At 42.8% G+C, this 22,812-nt stretch overlaps 1 protein-coding gene across 1 annotated transcript in view; it reads left to right on the forward strand.

Moving 5' to 3' along the window:
- KLF7 (Kruppel like factor 7) overlaps nucleotides 1-22,812 on the forward strand; it is an 85,484-nt gene that overhangs the window by 43,568 nt on the left and 19,104 nt on the right. The gene's annotated exons all lie outside the window — the stretch shown is intronic.

Genomic DNA, 22,812 nt, shown 5'->3' on the forward strand with positions numbered 1-22,812 from the left:
GGGAGTCGGTGCTGCGAGGAGCGGCCGCGTGCTGCCTCGGGGGCGGTGGCCAGGCTGGAGGGCCAGGGCGGGGCAGCTGAGGCACACGTGGCCTTGAGCTCTCCGGAGGCCCCGGGCGCAGGCCACGGGCTTGTGGCTCGCTGGCAGTGCGGTACTTTCAGAGGCCGTGCCAACCACGCGGTGCAACCACACGGTTCCAAGGATGCCCGACTGGGGCTCTGGCAGTGTGACTCACCGCCGGGTGCTCACGGGCACTTGTCACCCCCCGACTCTCCCCGTTGTTTAGGAGTGTAGTTCTGCAATTTTGATCAACCCCGGAATCTGAGAAGGCACATTTGCAAGAATTCAGTTACACAAGGTAGTCGGGGTGTCCCTATTCACTCTTTTCCCAGCATCCCTGATCTTTCATCAAAGTCACCAACAGCAGGAGGGTTTCAGAGTTCATTTGATGTGATCATTCTATAATTAATTGGCATCTCCTCTTTTGCATTGTTCTCTGGCGCGTGCTTTATGGAGAGATGGCAGAATTGCTTTTTAATGAGCTTGTTACTGAGAAGTTGCTAAAGTGATTACATTGCTATGTGTGTGGTAGGGGAGAGTGGGGACTGGCAGGGACTGTATATTTTATTTGGGACTTCTGCGTGATTCCCAGGAATCATATGGATCTTTGGAGCAACGGGATAATTTGGAAGAGTGGGGTTTATAGAGAAAAGAGTGAGATCGTCATTTCCTTGAAACCTGGCCTTTGTTGTATGGTTTAAGGTACAAGCTTAGAGCTGGTGTTTCTTCTCGGTGTTAGCGTCCTAGGAGCCATTACTGTCATTGGTGGTTTTTAAAGGAGTCCCGACTGTGTCGTCTGTATGGTTTTGCATACTGCTTGTACGTTGCAACTGAACCGGGGAAAACTCCAGGAGTAGAAGCAGCGGAGTAAAAGTGTGGCCAGAGAGAAATGGGTGATTGGATTTGAGCCAGAAGTGGCTGGTGAGAGTTCTTTTTGGTCTTGCAGCCTGTCTTCTTGGCACTCTATGGTGGGTTTCGGCCAGTGCCACCAAGAAGATGTGCAGTGGAAAGTTCATTGGCTGGAAAATCAGAAAAACTAACTAGTTCCAGTTCTAACTCCGCCACTAACTAGCTCTGTGGCCTGGAGAGTGTCCCTTTACCTCATGGGCCACATCTGTCAAACAGGCTGGCGTAAGGCCCCTGGCGGCTCTGATGCACTGGTGTGTGGGGGCATGAAATGCCTTTGTGCAGTACAGGAGCACTTCCCATGAAGTAAGGTGCATCATATGTGTCCGGAAGAAATCACCATTTTGAACCTCAAAATCATTCCCATGGGAGGATGAGAATACAAATCTTTGCTGTACAGGACTTTGGCACGTAAGTCTCCTCCAATTCTGTACTTGACTGTCTATGTAGCTCTTGCTCGGTTCATGGGAAGATCTCCTAACCTGACTTTCAAATCCCACAGCTCAGACCTACATAGGGTTTCCCATGAGTTTGAGGGTGAGTTCTCCATTCCACAGACACCAAGGCTAACGTTCCCTGCTCAAGTTAGCTTTCTTTCTCTCTCTCTGATATTGTCCTGGAGGTCATAATTATTTATATTTCTTTTTTCTCAAGTCAGTGAGGAAGGTAATGACAAGACATTGCCGTGCTCCCAGGCTTCGTTGGTGACTCACTTCCTGTTCTCCCCAGCAAACCAGAGAAAGCAGGATGAGGCAAGACTGTGGAGCTTCGTTGGGGGTGCGGAATTCATGAGTATGGACACATTGTTGAATTATTGACTTTAAGACAGGCTATATCCTGCCTAGTATGGAGGCCGGAAGGCTCTAGGGAAACAAGGTTCTTTTTTTTAAGGGGGAGTCCAGAGCGTTTGCTTCTTTTTCCTATCCCCTTTTCCCAACAGATGTGTCAGAAGGAGACCTCTTAGGAGTAATGCCTCATTCGGTGCTTTGTTTTTGGGGCATTGTCTACGCAGAGCGATTACTAAGGTAGAGCTCATTATGTTCCCCAGCACCTGCAACCACTTGCTGTATAGTGGACTGAAGTGGAAAGACTCCTCCCCATGGGGGATTTATTCAGGGAGGCACCATGCATTATTGAAAGGCAGTACTGCAGGGCGGTTAAGAGTGAAGCTTTGTGGTTCGGTGCACTTGGGTCTGAATTCTGGCTCTACTGCTTCTTAGATCTGTGACCTGGTTAAGTGCTTTGTCTTCCCTAAGTCTCAGTGTAGTCACTTATAAAGTATAGGGATAACTTTATCTACATCCTAGATTGTTTTGAAGCTTCAGTGAATAAATGTGTGTAAAATACGTGGCAGATCTTAAGAGCTCATTAAAGATCGTAGTGGAATTGGTTGTAGTTATTACAATTGCTCTTGATATTGATTAGTGATGATTGTGTGAAAAAACGCCTCTATGTATACTAGAAATAAGGCTGTAAGCTAAAGTTGAATACTCTCAAAAAGGAAGAAGCTTTATTCATCACTCTGTGCAGGGGGCTACAATGCTTGGGTTCATCGGTGTGGAGAGTGCATCGAGATGTGCAGCCATTGGCTCATTGAAGGTGGCAGCACTGTAGAGCTTGGTTTTCTTAAGACAATACAGAAAGCAATCACCTTGCCTCCTCCAGAAGCATCTTGCCTGTGAAACCTTCCTCTAGATAAGCATGGAAGGAAAAGCAGGTGCTATAAGAGAAATAGGAGGGGAGGTAGAGGTGGGGATGGAGGATGGAGAGAGAGAGAGTATGAATTAATTTGGATTAAATGGATGAGAGTCAGAAGTATTTATTTGGAATTGGTGTGAATGGGGCACATGGGGAACTGAAAACACAGGTGATAATTTATGTGGTGTGGATGAACTAAGAATAATGAAAAAAGCATGAAGGATGGAATCAAATTAAGTGCAAACATATAAAAGCAATGGACTAGTAAAAGCTTGAGGGCAAAGGTATAAGGCAATGGGAATTCTGGTTGGAGGAGTCAATGATATAAGTGAGTGAAGGGGCAGAGCTGCCGACCAAATGTTGAAATGGAATTTTTTAAAAATGGGCTCTGGTTGGATTCAGGCTCACTTTAATCCAGTGGAAATATTTCTTTATTTGTCAATTGAGGAAGTGTTTGGGGACAGAAAAAAAAAAAAAAAAGAAGAGGAGAAAACCACTGGGTAAAAAGAGGGAAAATATTGGCCTTCTTTTCTCCAGAGTTATATATATGCTATATCTCTTCTATATGGTAATATGTTGAAAAAGAGACACAGTTGCAAAAATGAAATACAATAAAATGTGTGGGTCTCCCTTTATGCATAAGAAAGACAATACGTTATTGGTAACATGGATTTGCTTGCACTGAAGAATTTTTAAAATGTTATTCATTTAATCTTTATATAGATAGAATTTACTGAGCTGGAAAAGATATGCCTTTTTTTCTCCCCCTTCTGCGGCTGTTCTTTTGAGGATGCTGAATCCTTCAAACTTTCTGCCCTGGAGGATGTTAGGCAATGAGGTGATTTTTCTTTCTTTTTTTTTTTTTTTAAAGGTAGCAGATGTTCAAGTTGGTAGCTGGGGCACAAATACCGTTTGCCCAAGGAGGTGAAGTTAGGGATGGGGGAATCGAGGGAGGGGGAAGACAAGGCAGGGACTGGGACAAAGGGAATATTGTGAAGTCTCAGGATCTTAGTGAAAGGAAGCATATAAAAATGGACATATGGTTTATTCATTGCGAAGAGCACTTAGTGCTGGGATGTGCGTAAAAATGTCCTTTAGCAGCCAAACCATTACAGACCTTTCTCTCCCACTCTGTTTTCTGGTCTTTGTGTAACAGATTTTTCTTGCTCAATAATTCAATCATGATCATAGTTTTATTCATTTTCTTGGAGTCAGCTAATTAGTTCTTATATTTTGATGCAAAGGAAATCTTCACTTTCAGTCGAAAAATCACTTTATTATGCCCATGTTCAGCACAAGTCAGTTTGTTAAAATGTTAGTGGTTTCTATGCAAAAAGAGAAAGAATTGGTTTCCACATTTCTTCTTGATCACTTCCAAGAAGAAAAAAAAGCCCGTGATGGAATGGCACTTTGTGTTAATTGAGCAGACTTTTCTAATATGGAAATTCGTATAAAAACATTTCCACATGTATACTATGCAGGGTAAGTCGTGTTGACAGAGTCAGGACAAAGGCCAGTCATGAAATCTTTGATTGTTGGTCACAGAGGAGGGAGAAAAGGAGGCCATGTTCTCACATGTTCTGCTTGCAGGGTTCTTCCTCTGGACACGGGGTTGTTTTAGGCTAATCAGTGGGTGTTGACAAGTACATTCTGGATTTTGTACCAAAGAAGGTAAAGGGGTGCTTTTTAGGTGGACAGATAACACAAGTGTGCAATTTACTTAACAGTTTATATCTGCATTGGGACAGGCCTCATTGAATCATGAGTGGCACCATTTCTAAGTTTAACTCAGATGTGGGGAAATAGTTTGTTTTCCAATGAAAAAGTAGCTAAAAATATTATAAACAAAAAGATGAGTGTCATGTTTAAAAGGCAGACGAAAATGCTTAATTTATATAATTAAAGTTCTTTAAAGTTTGAAATATTTATTTTCTTTGTTCAACAATGATAAAGCAGTTACTACATCCTGGACATTGTTCTAAGTCTTTTACAAATATTAATCCTTTTAATCCTCATATTAATCTAATGACATAGGTACTATTCTTATTTTATAGAGGGAATGTGGCCCAGAGAGGTCAAGTAACTTGCCCGATGTCACACAGCTCCTGGGTGGTTGGGCCAGGATTCAAACCAACTGGTATTGCTCAAATATGAGCTCTTAACTTCTATGCTAACTAACAAGGGGAAAAGAAATCAAGTAGATATTTTTTTCTTAATAACTCATTATTAAGAGGAAATGAGAAGCATAGTTTAAACACAAATTGACAATGAAAACTACTTTAAGTGTCTTCTAAATAGAATAAAGTTGGGAGGGTCCTTAAACATATTGCCTCATCAGGTGACTAAGTACCAGAACAAGGAAATTACGAAGGAATGGTCTTCCGTTTCTCGGCCCATTATTGTTACTGTTATAGTTACTATTATTATGATCATTACTATTAAGCCATTTTTTTTTACCTTAGGATTAAAGAGAGACTTCTAACAGTCCCAATGCACTCATTAACATGACGAATGCTAATACTCTAACCCTATGAAATCAGGCAAGCATTATCACGTGTGGGGGAAACTGAGCACCAACAGTGTAAAAATGCCTTAGCCCAGGTTCTGTGACCTGTCATTGAGAGAATTAAAATTTGACCCAGGCCTCCTGTCCCTTGGGCTTGCATGCTATTTAATAGATCATCATCGTATTCGCTTTGTTTGTTCTATCAGTCATTCCTCAACCGGGTAGTAAGTGCCGGTAGATGTCAAGCACTGTGCCACTGAGTAAGCAAGCAGTGCTTGGGGAAGCCCTACCAAGGAAGGGTGCAAAAGGAGACAGAGCGCTGAATGAGAGGGGGGTGCCTATCAGAGGTCAGAAGCAATGAGCATGATTCAGAAAAAGTTGCTTTTCTCTTTTTGGACAGGGTGTTTATTGATGCTATTCATCGCTTCAAATGATGCCAATGTGATAATACACTAATTTGTATAAACAGAAGCCCTAATTCAAGGTCAGGCATATCAGCAGGATAAAATTAAATACCTCAGTCGGGAACTGTAGGGGGCCCATCGACCACTTTCAACCTCCTCAGCCCTATAGATAAGGATTCTTTGAATTTATACAATAGCAACTGAAATAGGGCAATTTTAAGACGTTAAAGGGCCTTTAATATGCTGAGACACATGGCTGCTAATGAAGTTTATCCATGTGTTGAGGCAGAAACTCATTAAACCCCTATTATGGGATGGAAACTGGAATAAGGGTTAACTGTTCAGTTCACAAGGTGGAGAGAGTTTAATAGGAGGGTGTGATAGTTTGGGTTTAGCATATTCAAGAGCTTAAGAGAAAGAGTTTGAAAAGAACGGGTGTGAATGAGATGATGGAAAACAATTGATAGGAGAATTTCATGATTCAAGAAATTCTTAGAGCCTCACCACATGATAATTTAGCAATATGCTAGCTCCTAACATTTATGAAGATAAATTTAGGTAAACATATATTGGATGGAATGGTGTAAACTTGGCATATACACAGCAAGCATATTTATTTTATTATTTTAATATGGTAATAAATGTAGGCTTCATGGGATGCCTATTCCAGATGTCCTTTTAATGGATAATTGGTAGTCACAAAGTAAGTAAGCATGTTAAAACAAGAATGGAAGGAAAAGAAAAAAGTATGAAATTAATAACCATTTCATCATAAACGATATTTCTTGAACACCCATTATACTAGACACTGTTCCTTCCCCCATCTCTCAGGACTTTGCTTTTTGATGCAAAAGCCTGAATTGTGGTTTTATAAAGTCACTATATTTGGAACCTGATCTCAAAAGAGAAGAGAGCATGGATTGGGGGTGGGAGGTAGGCATGAGGAAAGAGAAAAGAGGAATCGCATTTCAGAAAAGGCAGTTGAAGTAATAGAATTTTATAAATTCTAAGACTTAAAGGTTAGGCTAGCTCTGTTTGAAAAAGAAGGTCATGAGAAGTCTGTGCAAATGAAGGAATGACATTGGGAAGGCCGAATGTGAACTTAAAAAAAAGTAACTGTTCTGTTTAATAAATAGATAATGTACAGAAGCTGTTTCTATTATAATAAGAATGTTAATCACCATGATTATCGTGGCTATCCTATATATATATAATAATATATATATTACATTGGGAGGTTTGAGGAGATTAAATGAAGGTTTGTAAAGAGTACAGGCTAAGTGATATTATAAGAATTAGCTGGGGGTAGACAATACTTATGTCTTATGTCTGCTGAGGTTAAAACAACAGTGGAGTGTTTCTGTTTGAATCAGACCAACAGAAAGGAGTTTAAGAAGGTAGCATGTAATAAAAAAATTTTTTTTAACTTTGGAATATCCTTTTCAAAAAGTTAGAATATAAGGAAAGATGAAAATGTATTTGTAAAATGATTGTCTTTCTTTGAAAACTATCCAGTTTGAATTTAGTAGAAATTATGGTTGAAGCCTGGAAAATGGATGAAGAGAAAACAAACTTCTCATGTAAGGAAGTTAGTTCTGATAAGTAAATGGAACTCTTTGGGGAGCCAGCCTACTACGCTGGGCATATGTGTGGTGGGCTCAAAGCTCTGCCAGGTGACGCAGGTATTAAATGGTGAGAGCCTGGTTCTTTCCAACCAGGGGATTTCTGTTTGTCCCCACCCTAACGGAGGTGCCCTGGATGGCCCTAGGCAAATCTGTTTCCTAAACTCTCAGTTCCTTCTTCACGCCCCCCTTAAGAACCTTATACCTGATGCTTTCCTGCAAGGAGTTACTTCCTGCCTTTGAAGCCTTCCTTCATTACCCTTCTTTACGTCAGAATGACATTTCTTATTGTTATTATTTTTTTAAATTTTCGATTACGGGAGGCTGTTAGCGGAATTTCAGGAATCTTCAAGCAAGCAGGGAGACAAGATGGGGGTGTTTTGGAAGCTGGGACCGCATTTTTCACCTTACGTCTTCTGCTACCAGATTTTCTACATTTTCAAAACGTAACTTCTTTTCAGACATTTTAAAAAGCCTTTTTGACATATTGACAGTTATTAAGCTAAATGTTAGTGGAAGCAAGACTGTTCCAAGTAATCAAAAGTTAGTGACTTTTTAAGTGCTAGTTAATTTGGCCAACCGAGGACAAGAGTTATTCCTCATTCCTGCAGTGTCTCTGTGTTTGGTTGCCAGTGTTCGAATCGGACTAGCTTATATAATGGAGGTCAACCCACTTAAATTATTTAAGAGTATCTGCAGTGAGAATAAGCTTTTCATGGTGTGTCCCATATTTCTGTTCACCTCTCTTTCTCCTTCACCATTTGTGCTTATTGAGGTGGAGAGTTAGGGACTGACCCAGGATTGGACCCCCTAAACTAGGCCTCATTGGCACACTGCCCCTGCCCCTTTCCTTGGATCCTGAGTCTTTTGCTTTCTTAGCTTCAAAAGTTACCTGCATTCAGGTTAGACCCCTTTTATTTTGTTTGCAAAATAAAATGCATTTATAATTTAAAACCCATTTTATATTGTAAACCACTCATCCAGTATCATAAAACATAGAGTTGGGCTTCTTTTGTTGTTTCTGCCTTTAGAATATATCCCCTATTCATTACTATAATTGACATTTAATTTATGAAGTAAAGTAAAACAGTATTACCACACATACTGTTTTCACGCAAGCAATACAATTTTTAAAAATCCCAACTTTGTTGGGATAGAATAGTTTCAACTGTTTTACTAGGTTAAGCTAAAGTTGATAAAGGCAATCAATTCTTTTGTTTTAGGGAAGGAAGCCAGAAACCTTCTTCAGTTGACAAAGAACTTTCCCTTCATGGCAGATTATTATTGCCCAGTTAAGTGTGTCATGGTATATAATGTCTTCCTTTGGAGCCCTTGCTATTTTCATATCAGGGAAATTTTGTAAAAAGGACTGTAAATTGTTCCAAAAGTGAAGGCACTGTTAAGCAAGAAAGGTTTTGGTGTCTAATGGATGCCCTAAAAATTGTAGAATTATATAATCTATGCCCTGATGAATAGAACCCAAGAAAAAGCTTGACTGGTACATATTCTAGTATCTAAGAGCAGCATGATACAGTAGGAATATCTGAGGATAGCTGTGCAGCAGTCATTTTTAAAAGTTTTTTTGTCATCATTTTGTGTGTTCACATGGTTTAATGTCACCTTACTGGAATTCGTTACTGGTATTATGAACTTCTGGTGTTTGAATCTCCTTACTGTGGGGTATGCACAGTCTTTACCCCTACTCAAGTTCTCTTGTAGAAAGGAAATAATGATCGTTCATACTGAATTCTCAATTGGTCACAAGCTTGTTGAAACTAGTATTGGTATTTTAAAAAGAGCAACAAAAGATACATCTCCCTTCTCTGATATAGGTAATAAGACATTTTATGTTCCTAGCGTTCAGGAGAGAGTGTCAGAAAATCAATATGAATAAATTCAAGTACACAGAAGATTCAACCTATTCGGAAATGTAGCGTATGGCAAAATGACAGTATGTATTATTAAATATTTTTGCTTCACCCACATGTAAATATTAGCGTATAGAAAAGGTACCATAGGCTACTTAAAAATTTAGGCAGAGGCGATTTGCTGGCTTTTTTTTTTTTATTCTTTGTTGTTGTTGTTGTTGTTGTTTAGTGTCTCAAGGCTTACAGCTAATCTAAATTTGAAACTAAATACTGTCATTACAGAAGATATTTTTCTGAGTTCTTCCAATTTCTCTGGGGACAAAATAATGGCCGCTCGAAGCAGTAGAGAAACAGTAATTAGGGCAAATAGTAATACTGTGCATGATTGAGGAAAATGTGAGGAAGGGAGGGAGAAAAATGCAACAGACAGACTTGTACAGCCTGTTACTAGGAAACCACATCAGCATTAAATACAGTGTGCTAATTGGCTATCCTGTTTCTGCCTGGGTACCAGCCTGGGCCTGCTACACAGCTGTTTCTGCTCTTTCTGGTTGCTAGGTAACTGCATCATTTTTTTTTCCCCCCTCTTTGTATTCTGGAGGCTAATTGGCTACTTCTGCTCCTGGTGTTGCTGCTGGGTACCAGTCTGGGCCTGCTGCTCTGCTGTTTTCCAAAGGGATTTAAAGGGGGGGAGGGAAGGAAAAAGGAAAAGGAAGATATGCTGGCAATTAATGGAGCATAAGTGCAAATTCTACACAATGTCTGGCACCTGCGTCCCCTCATCCTGCTTTCTCAACTAAATCCTTTAGCTATGAAAACAGATTCGAATCTTGGAGTCTTTCTTTTCTCTGCATACCTTTTGAATATAACTTAAAAGAAATAAGACATTTGAAGACTACTTAAATGATGGATTTGGTCTTCTTTAGACAGAACTGGCAAATTATGACACATTTATATTTGATATGGGCACTAATAGCATTTGCACAAACATTAAAATTACTAACGTAATAACAAAGCAGCATCTTTAACATCTTAAAGGCAGTGCCTCTTTATCTCTTAAATGGACCAGAGTCTTTTGCAGCCATTCTTCTTGGTATCATACAGAGTATAAAGTAAAACATAAAATGGACTAAAAGCAATCATCGGATTTTCCCAAGTGTTTTATTCATTAAGAAGGAGTAAAAGGAGACTTCTAGACACATGACTTTTCATTGTGGATTTCATTCCTCTGATATGCACAGCACAGGTCTCAAATGCTTTTCAGTGGGGCATTGCCTTACACAGAAGGAATGCATGTTTTGTACACCTCATTTTCTCTCCTTATAACAAATGAACAAATGTGGTGCAAAATAACCGAAAATCGGTTTTGTGACTTAAAAAACAGAAAAGTGTAACTGCTTTCCATATAGCTGCATCTCCTATTGAAGTAGAGGTTTCCATTTCATCATTATTGAAATCCTCCTTGGAAGTATGAGGATGAAGATTCTTCAGAAGTGACGTGATATTTCAAGGGATGGGGGGTCCACTTTAAATGGTTGAAAGGTGTATGCAAATTGAGGCCCCTTGAAGAAGCATCTTCATTATCCTAGAAAGGAGCTGTTTTATTGAGAAGACTCTCACACTGTTGTGTGACTGTGCTCAGAAATAGTTAGCAAAGGCAACTCTTATTTGACGTTAATAGCGGATACTGGTTCTCTATACTAATGACAACTACCACTCCCTCTCAAAAGTGAAGAAAGACGAGTTCTATTCAGAGGAACAAGCCACTCTAAGACCAGATCAGCCTCTGTGGAATCTTTTCTGCCTAAAGTTCTACCTATTTTAAGGATACTAGTTTGAGGGAAACCTCAAACTCGTCTAGGATGATGCAGAGAATATTATAATGTTCCATAGGCCTTAAACCAGCTAACCATTAGCAACCACTGCAAAAGGAAACCTTACCATCAGAGGGTAACTTCAGAGCAGGCAAAATATTATTCCTGCTATTTCTTTTCAAAGGACCAGTTGTTAATCACTCAGGAGTATTTCCTATTAAAGGACTTAGCCATTTGATTATGGGGAGCCATCAGATGCCGGAATATTCCTTCATTGCTTGACAGGTTTTACATTCTGTCTTTGAGAGGGAGTGGTTTTGAGTGCTTGAGTGGTTTTAGTCTTTGTTGATGGAGGATTGTCAGAATACCAACTTTCCCTGTGTGTTGTGGATCATCCCTGGTCAAGTGAAGCAGGATCTGGAATGAACAGTCCAAAGATGTCCTGGTGTTTGGCTTTTCCACCCTTCTTTACCCATCCATTGGGTGCGGTTACATATCTACACTCTGGCTCTGGTAAGACCTGAGAAACGGGGGTTTTTGAAGATGGATGTAGTCGGGGGTAGCCTCAGCCATGAGTGAACACCAGTACCCAGTTCTGAGCTTCCTATCTTCAAACCCTTGTGGGTGGGCAGTCTTTATTCTTTGGAAAGCAGTTGTGGGAATGCAGGCCTGCTTTGGGCGTTGAGGAAGGGAGGTATTCCACCTACCTGCTTCAACCTTTCAATTCTCCTCCGTCACCTGCTTTGCTAATTCTCATCTGCATGCAATACTACCACCTCGTACATGAGGTAAAGCAGTTGACAAACCTAGCAAAGAGGAATCTGATGGCTGCTGCCTGCCCAGCAGGCCTGCTGCGAACCCATATTATGCCTTCATGGGAATCAGGAAAAGGTGCCTCTTTTTGGGGGGCAGGTAGCAGCCCTGTGTCAGAGAAGGGCTGAAGTCAGTGGGCAGCTGCACACCCTGTGCTCACAACCTCACATGGCCGCCTGCTCACCGCAGGTGCTGATCCACTCCAGCGGGCCTTCCCTGACCCTTCAAGAACTTGTGAGGCTAATGAGGTTCCAGCAGGAACAGAAAAGTCGTGACTGTTTAAGGCCGTGGGGGGAGGGGGGTCCTGGGGCCTGCTCTCAGTGGCTAAAGAGGCCATTATACATGAGAGCAAACCTTTTAGCCCAGCCACTCTCCCCAAATGTGAGATCATTAGTTGCCTAATGCAGTGATTCTCAACTCGGACTGATTTTGCCCCTCAGGGGACATTTGACAATGTCTGGAGACATTTCTGGTTGTCCATCTTGGAGGGGGTGTGGCTACTGGTGTCTGGTAAGTGGAGGCCAGGGATGCTGCTAACCATCCTGTAGTGCATAGGACAGCCCCACAACAAAGAATCACTGCCCTCTGAAGGCCCGTGGTGCCAAGGTTGAGAAACCCTGGCCCAACACAACTGTAGCTATCCTTTTCTTCTCTTTGTGTTACTCTGCACCACTTGCAAAGTATTTCCTTATCCTCTTAAGAGTACGCCCCAGGTTCTGGTTCCCTTTTATGATCTTTAAAAAATGGACTAAGTATAAATATTGTATGATTTATTATTTCTGTCAGGACTTAGACGTGCTGGTTTCCCCTCCCCACTCCCACCCCCATACTAGGAGGGAACTCTCTCCACCTCCGCGAGACGCTTAGCTTTCTAGATTTAACATTTGTGATTGGGACTCTTCACAAGTGACATCCCCTCCCCGCTTGCTGACGGCTCCTGACCTGTAATAATTTGAGATTTTGCTGAGGCAGGGATTTGAATCACATGAGCTGCCAGACTGGTGCGTGGGAGGAAGGCCTTTAGCCAAGTGGGCCCCAGCCGACTGGGCACTAACGATCATATTCTACCTGTCCTCTGACTTCCGGCAGCCTCACTGGATAATAACAATTGTTTCCTTGTTATTAAAAAGAAGTTTGGCTGTTGGTGCAGAAAGAAGTGTTTTCAGTCAGAAAACAGAACTTCCGTTGGGGAAACTGTATTGCATTTGCATGTGCTACCACAGCGCCTTTCCCGTCGTTCACGATTCCAGTTCACACCAACACTGTGTGGAAAGCACTGTGAAGCATTTCGAGTTCTCAGGGAGAAAGGTGCTATCGAAGGTAAAAAGACTTAAATGACATTATCTAATGGCCACGTACTTGATGCTTGCATTTTTGTCAGGAGATGTGAATTATGCATCGGCCCTTTCAGCTACACTCACGTGCATAGAAAATAACATTGTCAGAAGTGTCAACCCCAGATACAATGGACAATATGCTATTAGAATTGTATGGCATTGTCCTTGCTGTTTGGAGATAATACTGCTGACATTATTCCTCTCATACATGTGAATGTGGCTGTAGGGAGTACGTGACATCTGTGTCTTTCACACAGATTAGCTTATCCCTTGCCTCTTGGAGGGATTGCGATTCGTGAGCTGGCCTCCTGGGGTCATGGTAAGTGCCATGTTTTGGATCACAGTTGTTATCGGACCTTAGTTTTAGGCCCAGTAGGGAATTAGTAATATTTAGCTTGATGACCTGAAGAGGCAGTGGTTATTTAGACAGCTCCCCAGAGCAGATGGGCTAAAAGAGGGTAGGCTGAGGCATTCCTACTCAGATTGGCTTTGGGAATGAGGAGGCAGTTGGGTACCAAGCCTGGGAACGGCTGCCTCCACATTATTGCTTTTTCCGAGTAAACAGGCAATAATATAACTTGCATTAACCTTTAGAGTTTACCAAGTGCTTTCACACACCTCATTTCATTTCACCTTCCCTTACCTACGGGGCAGATATTCTCATTGTTCCCATTTTATAGATGAAGAAACTGAGGCTCAGAGGGTGGTTTTTCACAGGTTTCTCTGCGGGGCCATGGAGCCTGCCTTATGCTGTTTTTCCTGTAAAAATCAGGCGTGGTTTTTTTTGTTTTTTGCTTTTGCAAGGGTGCCTAAATTAAAACAGGATATAAATGGGGGCGCCTGGGTGGCTTAGTCGGTTAAGCGTCCGACTTTCGCTTAGGTCACGATCTCGCGGTTCGTGGGTTCGAGCCCCGCGTCGGGCTCTGTGCTGACTGCCAGCTCAGAGCCTGGAGCCTGTTTCAGTCTGTGACTCCCTCTCTCTCTGACCCTCCCCTGCTCACGCTGTCTCTCTCTCTCTCCTAGAAATGAATAAAACATTTAAAAAAAAAAAAACAGGATATAAATGAATTCAGGTATATTATTATAGTTCAGCAAAATAAAGGGCCTGCTATTTGCCATTCTACTTATTTCACACCTACGCTAAGTAACACAAGGTATTATCGTACTTGCCCCATACAACAGCACATTCAGAAGAGCTAAGAGAACAGAATGATATATGTATAGGGATATTGTTATGTTCCTATACCCTGTCTATTTTGATTGAACTTAAAAATCCTTGATCTTAGGTTTTTTTCCATTTTAAGAAAGAAAGCTAGTTTCGAAGATGCAGACACACATAGGGTATAGATTCCCAAAACGTTATCTCAGTACTAGTGCCTTTGCATGTTGTCGAAAATCTGTGGAGAGTGAACAGACCCTTCTCCCAGATCTCCTAGAAGAATGCACCTTGAAGTCCTCATTTAGTACTAAACTGGCAAATCCGAACGGAGGTGCCTTAGGGAAGTTGGAAGAAGCTATGGGCGGACGGATCTTGGTGTGCAGGTTGCACATTGCTGCCGTAGGTCCACCCCAGCTTTGCTAGGGGCATGTGAACAAACAATTTGTGCTTTTATTTTTATTTGTATGATAAATGTCAACTCAGAGACAATCCTGCTTTAGCCCCTTTCGCGCCCCACTTTTTGGAGGATATTTGTGGATATATTAAATGGGTTCTGGAGAAAAATCCTTGCGCGATGCAGGAATTCTCAGTCCCCTGAGGGGCAGCGACCCCAAGCTCAGGTTAAGATTCTGCTGCCGTGTTCACAAAAGCACGCGGTGAGGAAGAATAGCTTGTTTCTAACGCTCGGCCAGGGGATCTTCGGGAAGCGCCGAGCGACAGGCCCTGGCATTGTCTTCCAGAGATCTGCAGAAAGAGAAGGTTTTAACACCAAAAGACAAATCCCTGGAAGGTGGTAGGAACAGCACACACGACCTGTGTGGGTTCTTAAGGACTGTTCGCCTACAGATAACGTTTTTTTGTGTCTGAGACTGTGTTCCTATCTATCTTTGTATTTTCAGATTTACTTTCCCCTTTTGTTTATTCTACCTGCTAAAGAAATAACCTTCATAAATTGTTATATTCGGCAGGCTCCCCATCTGCATTTGATATTCGCCTTTTGCTCCCTACTGAGTTTACTGCCAAGCATGTAGAGTGCTTCCTATCCCACCTGTGAGCCTGCCCCTTGCCACAGGCAGGTCTTGAAGTTGTCCTGTGGTTTTCTTTGGTGTCCATCTTCTCCACAAAGAATGTTTAATAAGCAAAGGCAGAGACTGGAAAGAATCCTTTCGTACCTCCTTCCCACACTGTCCTTGCCGGAGCTAGAAGGACCATAGGCACAAAGCTTATGGGATCAATTACCACGAGCTCACTGTTAACCATTTTTTTTTTTTACTCTGTTGTGGGAAGAATAAAGCAATAATTAAAATTAACTGAACAGCTTTTGCTCTATTGAGGCGTTAAATCTTTGTGTAAACACAATCACATTGTGCAAACATAGGTCTTTTCAGCTGGCTGATTTAGACAGTGAAACCACTGAAGTTTTGAGGTCTCTGGGTCAAGGGCCCGTTTTGACACGGTTTGAAAGGTCACCTGCTCATTTGTGTCTGTGCCGCGCTGCTCGGAGTGCCGCGAGCCGGTACGCTCCCTTGCCCGCCGCAGCCGCACAAAGAAGAGCTGGCTGGCATTTGGCAGATAGCGGGCTGGGCCGAGGGGGCAGGAAATCTGCGCCCAAAGCAGGACTGCGGCCCGCACGGGGTGGGTGGGGGCTGCCTGCGAGCCCCTGGGGCCAAGGCAGCCAGACAGCTCGAACGTGGAGAAAACAGCGGTTATAAAATATAAATGTGTTTATTATTACACTGGGCCCATGCTATATAATTTTACACACACTCATATTAGTGATTTATGGCTGCAGCTCCATGCGAAGGAGAAGCGCGCTAATTTACCCAAATTGATAGGGAGGCCTCTGAAGATGATCAGATTTGAAGGAGCAGTATGAGAAAGAAAAAGGGTCTCCTTAAAACAACAATGACAACAAAAAGTGGCTGCTATGTCAGGAGCATCCTTTGTTCATTTAGTTTGCGAGCAGAGCTTCGCTTTAATTATTCATGACAATGCCTGCCCTGGAAGGAGTGTGCCTCCCACATCCCTCGGCACCGCGCTCGGTCCTCGGTGTGGCGAGCACCCAGCCAGGCTGCCCGGCCTTTTGGGACTTGTGTTGTGCTCTTGACTGCGACAGGTGAGCCGGCTAAAGGTTGGAGGGGGCTTGTCCGACACACCTGCTGCCCCTCTCTGGGGGGCGGGTGTGGCGCACACTGCAGCGAAGGAGAAAGGCATAGCCTCCCAGCCCGGATTCATTCCCGGCGCCCTGTCTGCTCAGCAGGAAGCTGCTGGTGCTGTACCCGTGTCCTTGTCCTAAATCCTGCGGGTGGGGCTTTCCCCACGGAGGAGAGGTAAACCTGGAAGAGCCCAGGGGTACCCAGGTAGGAAGGGGCTGACCTGACTTTTGAGTCTGCTGTGACTCCAAAGCCCATTCTCCTGCGTATTCTCCTGGAATTTCCTAGGAAAGAAGCCAGGAAGAGGCCTGGGAGCGAAGACCCCACCCTGCTTCCACTGCAGCCCATCCCCTGTGTTGTGCTTTCAGCCCATTTCCTGGTCTCAGCGGCAATTACCCTCATCGTTTCCGACAGCTCTCCAAAGTGTTTTTGTCTCTGCAGAATCTCGCGGTAACTTGTTCTGAAGCTCTTCAGAAGGAAAGCACTTTGGAACAGCATGTGCTGGTTCCAGAGTCCCAGAGCCTCCATGACTCATGCCCCTTGCAGGGGAACTTCATGTAGACAGCCTCCTGCGTTCCCGGGATAACCTGATGGGCTGTTTTTACCCGGATGCGTGCTTGCTAGGGTGTGGAAGCTGACTGACCACCCAGTCTTCATAGCAGAGCACCGGGGAGACATTCCTGATACACATCTTTTCCTTTTCCCCTTATTCAGTCAGTATCCATATCTTTTTGGCACTACTTTCTAAGCATGTTTTATATTCGTCCACTTCTCTCCCTTTCTGCTGCTAGGGGCAATGCCATCTGCACTTCAGCCACTGTCTTCTGTCTCTCGGAAGTCCTCTCACATCAGCTCATTTCCCTCTACAGCCCATTCTCCATTTTATAGCCAGAGTGATACTCTGAGAATTCACATCTAATCATGTTGTGCCTCGGCTTAAAAGTTCACAATGGCCGCCATAGTTATAAAGTCTAAATCTTAAATGTGGCCTATAAAATCACTGCCCAATAGAAATAAATAATGTGAACCATGTGTATACTTACATATAAAATTTTGAACAGCTTTATTTATTTCCATTAGTTTATTTCCTTTATTAATTATTCATTTATTATTTAGTTGTACTAATTAATTACTTTAATACTAGACTTTACCTCAATATATCCAGGCTTATTTCAACATGTAATCAATATAAACAATTGTTAATGAGCAATCTTACATCCTTTTTTTTTCATACTAAGTCTTTGACATTCAGTGTGTATTTTACATTCAAAACACATGACAGTTCAGATTGCCCACATTTCAGGCGCTCAGGAGCTACGTGTGGCTGGCGGCCACCAGATTCGACAGAGCTCATCTTTTTTTTTTTTTTTTTTTAACTTTTTTTAATGTTTTATCTATTTCTAGGAGAGAGAGAGAGAGAGAGACAGCGTGAGCAGGGGAGGGTCAGAGAGAGAGGGAGACACAGACTCTGAAACAGGCTCCAGGCTCTGGGCTGGCAGTCAGCACAGAGCCCGACGCGGGGCTCGAACCCACAAACCGCGAGATCATGACCTAAGCGAAAGTCGGACGCTTAACCGACTAAGCCACCCAGGCGCCCCTGGACAGAGCTCATCTTTAAGCCCTTGTCATCTAGCCCTGCTTGATTCTCCAGCCACACTGTGACTCTCTATCTCCGTGAGACATCTGGGCATCCGGGGTAGGTGTGGGAGAGGAGGTGGCAGAGGAGTAGAGAAACTCACCCCTGCTAAGGAGTAGAAGACATAGCCCAACACTGGGCCTTCTTCACTTTACACTCTGCCCTGCAGGGCTCTCAGGCAGCTGGAGGTGTGGAAGCCTTGGCTTTGCTTTTGGCCTTGGAGGGGTTTCCATTTTCAGTTATCTAAGGCTGTGTCAGGCTAAACAGATGGGTTTTGAGAAAGTGAAGGGAATTACGTGGAACACCACTGGTAAGGTTGATCTGTGGTATTCTTTTCTGAGGACATTCAACTACGTATCCCACACAGACATCCTGTAGTGTGTAGCACTGTTCTGAGAGCTCAAGATGGATCTGGGGGAGGAGGAGGGAGTTGCACTCCACACCCTTGGCTTCTAGTCTCAATAGGTTACATTCCCTCACTTCCTCACTTTTAAAAAGTTACAACAGCTATTATATGGGTGCACCTAAATATTTTTGACATTCTTTCCGCTTGAAAGATTCACTTTATCAGAAAATGTTTCCAAGGGGAATGTAAACATTTATTCTATTTTAATTGCTGGCATTTCAGTAAGAGTCAGAGTGAGGTGGTGGTTAAGCCTGTGGACTGAAGGTGCAGCTGCCTGAGTTTAAATCTTGACTGGACCACTTATAAGCTGGAGAACTTGGTGAGTGGCTCTTTTCTCTGGCTCTCAGTTTTCTCATCTGTAGACTGGGGAGGATGTATCTCGTAGGACTCTTGAGAGGATTAAAGGAGAGAACATACATAAAGTCCTTAGTTTCCTATAGTGCCCAGCGCATAAGGAGAGCTCGCTAAATATTGCCCAAGAGCCCATTGCCCCAGGATTTGTAAAACACTATCATTAATTGAGGATGGCTTGATTGGGCCACAGTGTTGGCTCAGGATGGTCATTCAAGGTGCTTCCTCTGAAAAGATACATTTATTGTCCAGTTTGTGTATGACATTTTGTGTCTTTCTCTCACATTCAGCTGTCTACACTATGTATATCTCTGTGAGGAAGGAAAATATAGACATCTCATCATGGTTTGATTCTGCCATCTATATCTCCAGCAGAAAAAGCCAAATATATTTTAGTGCATGGTATATGAGGCATGGTGAGATACATACCATATTTTATTGGTACATGGGCGTTGGGCTACCTTTCTATATGTGGTGTTGGGTTTGTGCTGTTTGGTCTAAACTCTTTCGCTTTCTAATCAATGACGTGTTGCCCGTTGAGACACTGAGGCTTGGGGTATTGAATTAGTGGAAGGCCAGCCCCAGGAGACACTCTGCTCCTAAGTCCAGAACACAGATCTCTGCTCCTCTTGACTAAGAACAGTGACAGCAGGCCATTTATTCACTAGGAAAGTCTGTTCAGGCACAAGGTGTTTTTATGAGCCACCTTGCATAAAGGAGGATTTTTGTTCGGAAAATTTTAATAATCACCACACCTATAAGTGCTTTACAATATACAGAGCATTAACCCAGATATTATCTCTCGTCATACTTCACAATAGTCCTGTAAGGCCAACATCGAAGAGGCGGTTAGCTCCATTTTGCAGAGGAGGAAAGTGAGACTCAAAGAGTTTGTAACTTTCCTAAGATCATATACTACGTAGTGAGAACGGGGACTAGAACCCAGGTCTCCTGACTGTGAGTCATGTGTGCATGTGCATGTGTGTGTGTTCTACTAAACTGTACTTGTACACATGAGACACCATTTACAGGAGCTCTGGTAACCTTTCTGAGTAAAAGACGTGATTGAGAAATGAAGTAATGTTTATACTGCAAGAATGGGCCATTTAGGCAGGTATTGTTTTCATTCGTCAGTTTCTGTTACCCTTTGAATTATTAAGAACATAAATGAAGCTATGTATAATAGAGATCCAAGCTAGTAGGGGCTAAAAAAGATATACGATTTTTTGCTCCTTCACATAAAAACCGAGAATCCCAGACAGCTGTTCTCAGAGAAGTTGTCAGCAGCCCAGACTCCTTCTCTCCTGTTTGTCCCCCATCCCTAGAGTTTCTGTCCTTCAGGAATTGCCTGTGTCCACACAATTCAAGATGGCCACCACCAGGCCTGCTTTCCGGGAACCTAGTTTTCACGAGGCAGTTTTGAAAATGGGAAGAGGAGACGATGTCCCGACCTTTAAAAGTACAGCTTGAAATTGCACTTGTCACTTCCACTCACATCTCATCAGCCAGAACTTAGTCATATGTCAACAGACTACTGCAAAGGAGCTGGAAAGCAGTTTTTATCCTGGGTAGCAATGAGCCCAACTAAAATTTGGGGGTTCTCTCATAGAGAAAGGGAGAATGAATATAGAAAGTTAGGTGGCAGTTGTGCTAAGCTCTCTGTCTTAAGAATCGTTTCTTTTTAGCTTGTAATGCAGGCATTTGAACATGAAACAGGTACCTGAGTTCTGAAACTCCAAATGTATAACATGGTAAGGGAAAAACTGTAGTATATTCTCATTGGTGGCACATTGCAAAATCAAAATAACTGCATGAGAACTAGGTTCCTGTGGAATGCCAGAAGTTTTGAATGGAAACTTAATTTACATTTTGCATTTTATGAGAATAGTCCATTACTGGAATAATACGAAGTGAATGGGAAACTAATAACTAGAGAGAGCAAGCTTATAGTGTCAGAATAACCACATCTTAATCTTTCTTGCACTCCCCCCCCCCCCCCCCCCCCCCCCCCAGAGAATAAAGTCACATTGCCTTGTCATTTTTCCCGGGATCAAAATTAAGGAGAAGAATAAAGAGAAAGTATTTTGTGGCTGTGAGTTTAGCACAGACAAAATTAAGGCTGTTTCAGGTTAGAGGTATGTAGGCTGACAGATTGTGTGGGGGTGTTTCTATATATGTGGGTGTCAATATGTTTGTGCTGAATTGTTTGCAGATTTGGGGGGGATGTCGTGTGTGTGTGTGTGTGTGTGTGTGAATGTAGATTCCATGGGTGGCTTCAGTCATTGTGTTTTCTTCCTAATTATTCATATTACAGAGCAGCAGAAAGAGCATGTAGGAGGATCTAGGTTGCAGTGTTTAAAGAAGCTTTGAAGAAGGACGAGTAACATGCGCATGTTCACTCAGTCCGGTTAATCGAGGGTCTTTGACATGTCTTCAGCATTCTGAGTATTAGAAACGCTAAAGTCAATAAGCCTGGTCTCTGTCCATGAAGGAACCGTTTGGTTTTATGAGGCTACAGCATGTGGAGAATTATTCAAACAATATGATGCGACTCTTAAAGGAAGTTATGGGAACAGAGAGGAAGGAGCACCCAACTCTACCAGAGTTGGTACAGAATCACTTCCCAGAGGTGTGCTTTTCAAAGTACCAATGCCCCACGTTGGGCTAGGCTCTGAGGATACAGATACGCAGAGACATGGGTTCTGACCCCAAGGCAGTCGTCTGTCTCCTGGGGTGATAACTTGTCATCAAGGCCCCACAAGGTCTGGCTCTTACCACCTCTTCAGCCATTCTTGAAATTCCTCCTTATAAACTCGTCCTTTACCTCAGCTATGACAAACCACTCTCTCTCGTCTCTTGCCTTTGCACACGCTGTTCCTTCTCCCTGAGATGCCTGTCATCGTGTTCCTGCAGAGCACTGGGGCTTCCGTCCTCCACATGTTCCCGCACACACATTTACCAGATATGCCAGGCCTCGTGTTTGTATGCACCCATGGGGCTTCCCCACCTGGGTACTCCTCCAGTGCAGAGACCCTTTGCTTTTGCCTTAAATCTCCAGCACTGTCATTGCTCAGTATGTATTAGACCAACAATTAATGTCGATTGAATCCAACTTGTCCCATTAAAGAGGCTGTATTTTCACCATCAGTGAATGAGACCAGAAGGCTAGACATTTGACTCTGCTTGCTCACCCATGGACAGAGATGAGGTAGTTCAGAGATGATGTATGTTAGAGGTTTTGAATCTGGAAGGCAAGGTGGTAACAGCTTTTTGTGCTGTTAATTTTTGATTGATCTTCAGTCTGTTAATTAGCAAGCCTTGTATTGATTCTGTATGATGTGCCTGAGCCTGTGCTAGACATTGCGGATGATGACACAGAAGCAAGTGAGAATCATCTAGCCCCTTTCCTGGACACGCAATGGATTCTTAATCCCATTTATTGAAATGGAGGTGTAAGGCCTCCCAATGTGAAAAGCACTTTCTATGTAATGTGGGCAGGGAAAGCAGAGCGAGGGATCAAGACGTAAGAAATTAAATATCTCATAGGATGTAGTAAGTAGCCAAAGAATGAAAACTCTGACAATACTTTAGGTTTCTAAGCAGGAGAACTACTTTAGGCTGGGGTGACATGTGGAAGACAGATACATTCTGAGTGGAGGACGTTCTAGTAAGTGGGACAGGCTGGGGAGGGCTGAGTGGAGGATGATGGAGAGTGAGGGGTTTATGTAAGGAGTAGTGGGTAGATTAGGGTAGAAAAATAAGTGAGATGGTTTTGTGGACATCTTTTTTAAGCACATAGGCAGTGGTATGTGAAGAGCATCTGTCTTAGGTTATTATTTGTCAAAATAAGACACTTAAATTTCCCTTTTGAGTTACCCTTTTCTTATATTTCATACTCGGGTGAGGTACATATTTGGGTTGCCTTAGCTAATGAGGAAGTTCAGTCTCTGAAAAACAGTGTTTGATCATCTTGGAAGAGAGTTAGGCAGACAAATTGATGTTTTAAAGCTTGGCTGATTTAATATTTACCTCTAAAAATCTCTGGAGAATTAGATCCATACTTTAATCGTAGCCGGTCC

Source organism: Hyaena hyaena, unplaced genomic scaffold (assembly GCF_003009895.1).
Source record: "Hyaena hyaena isolate Hyena2069 unplaced genomic scaffold, ASM300989v1 scaffold_698, whole genome shotgun sequence".
Lineage (NCBI taxonomy): Eukaryota > Metazoa > Chordata > Mammalia > Carnivora > Hyaenidae > Hyaena > Hyaena hyaena.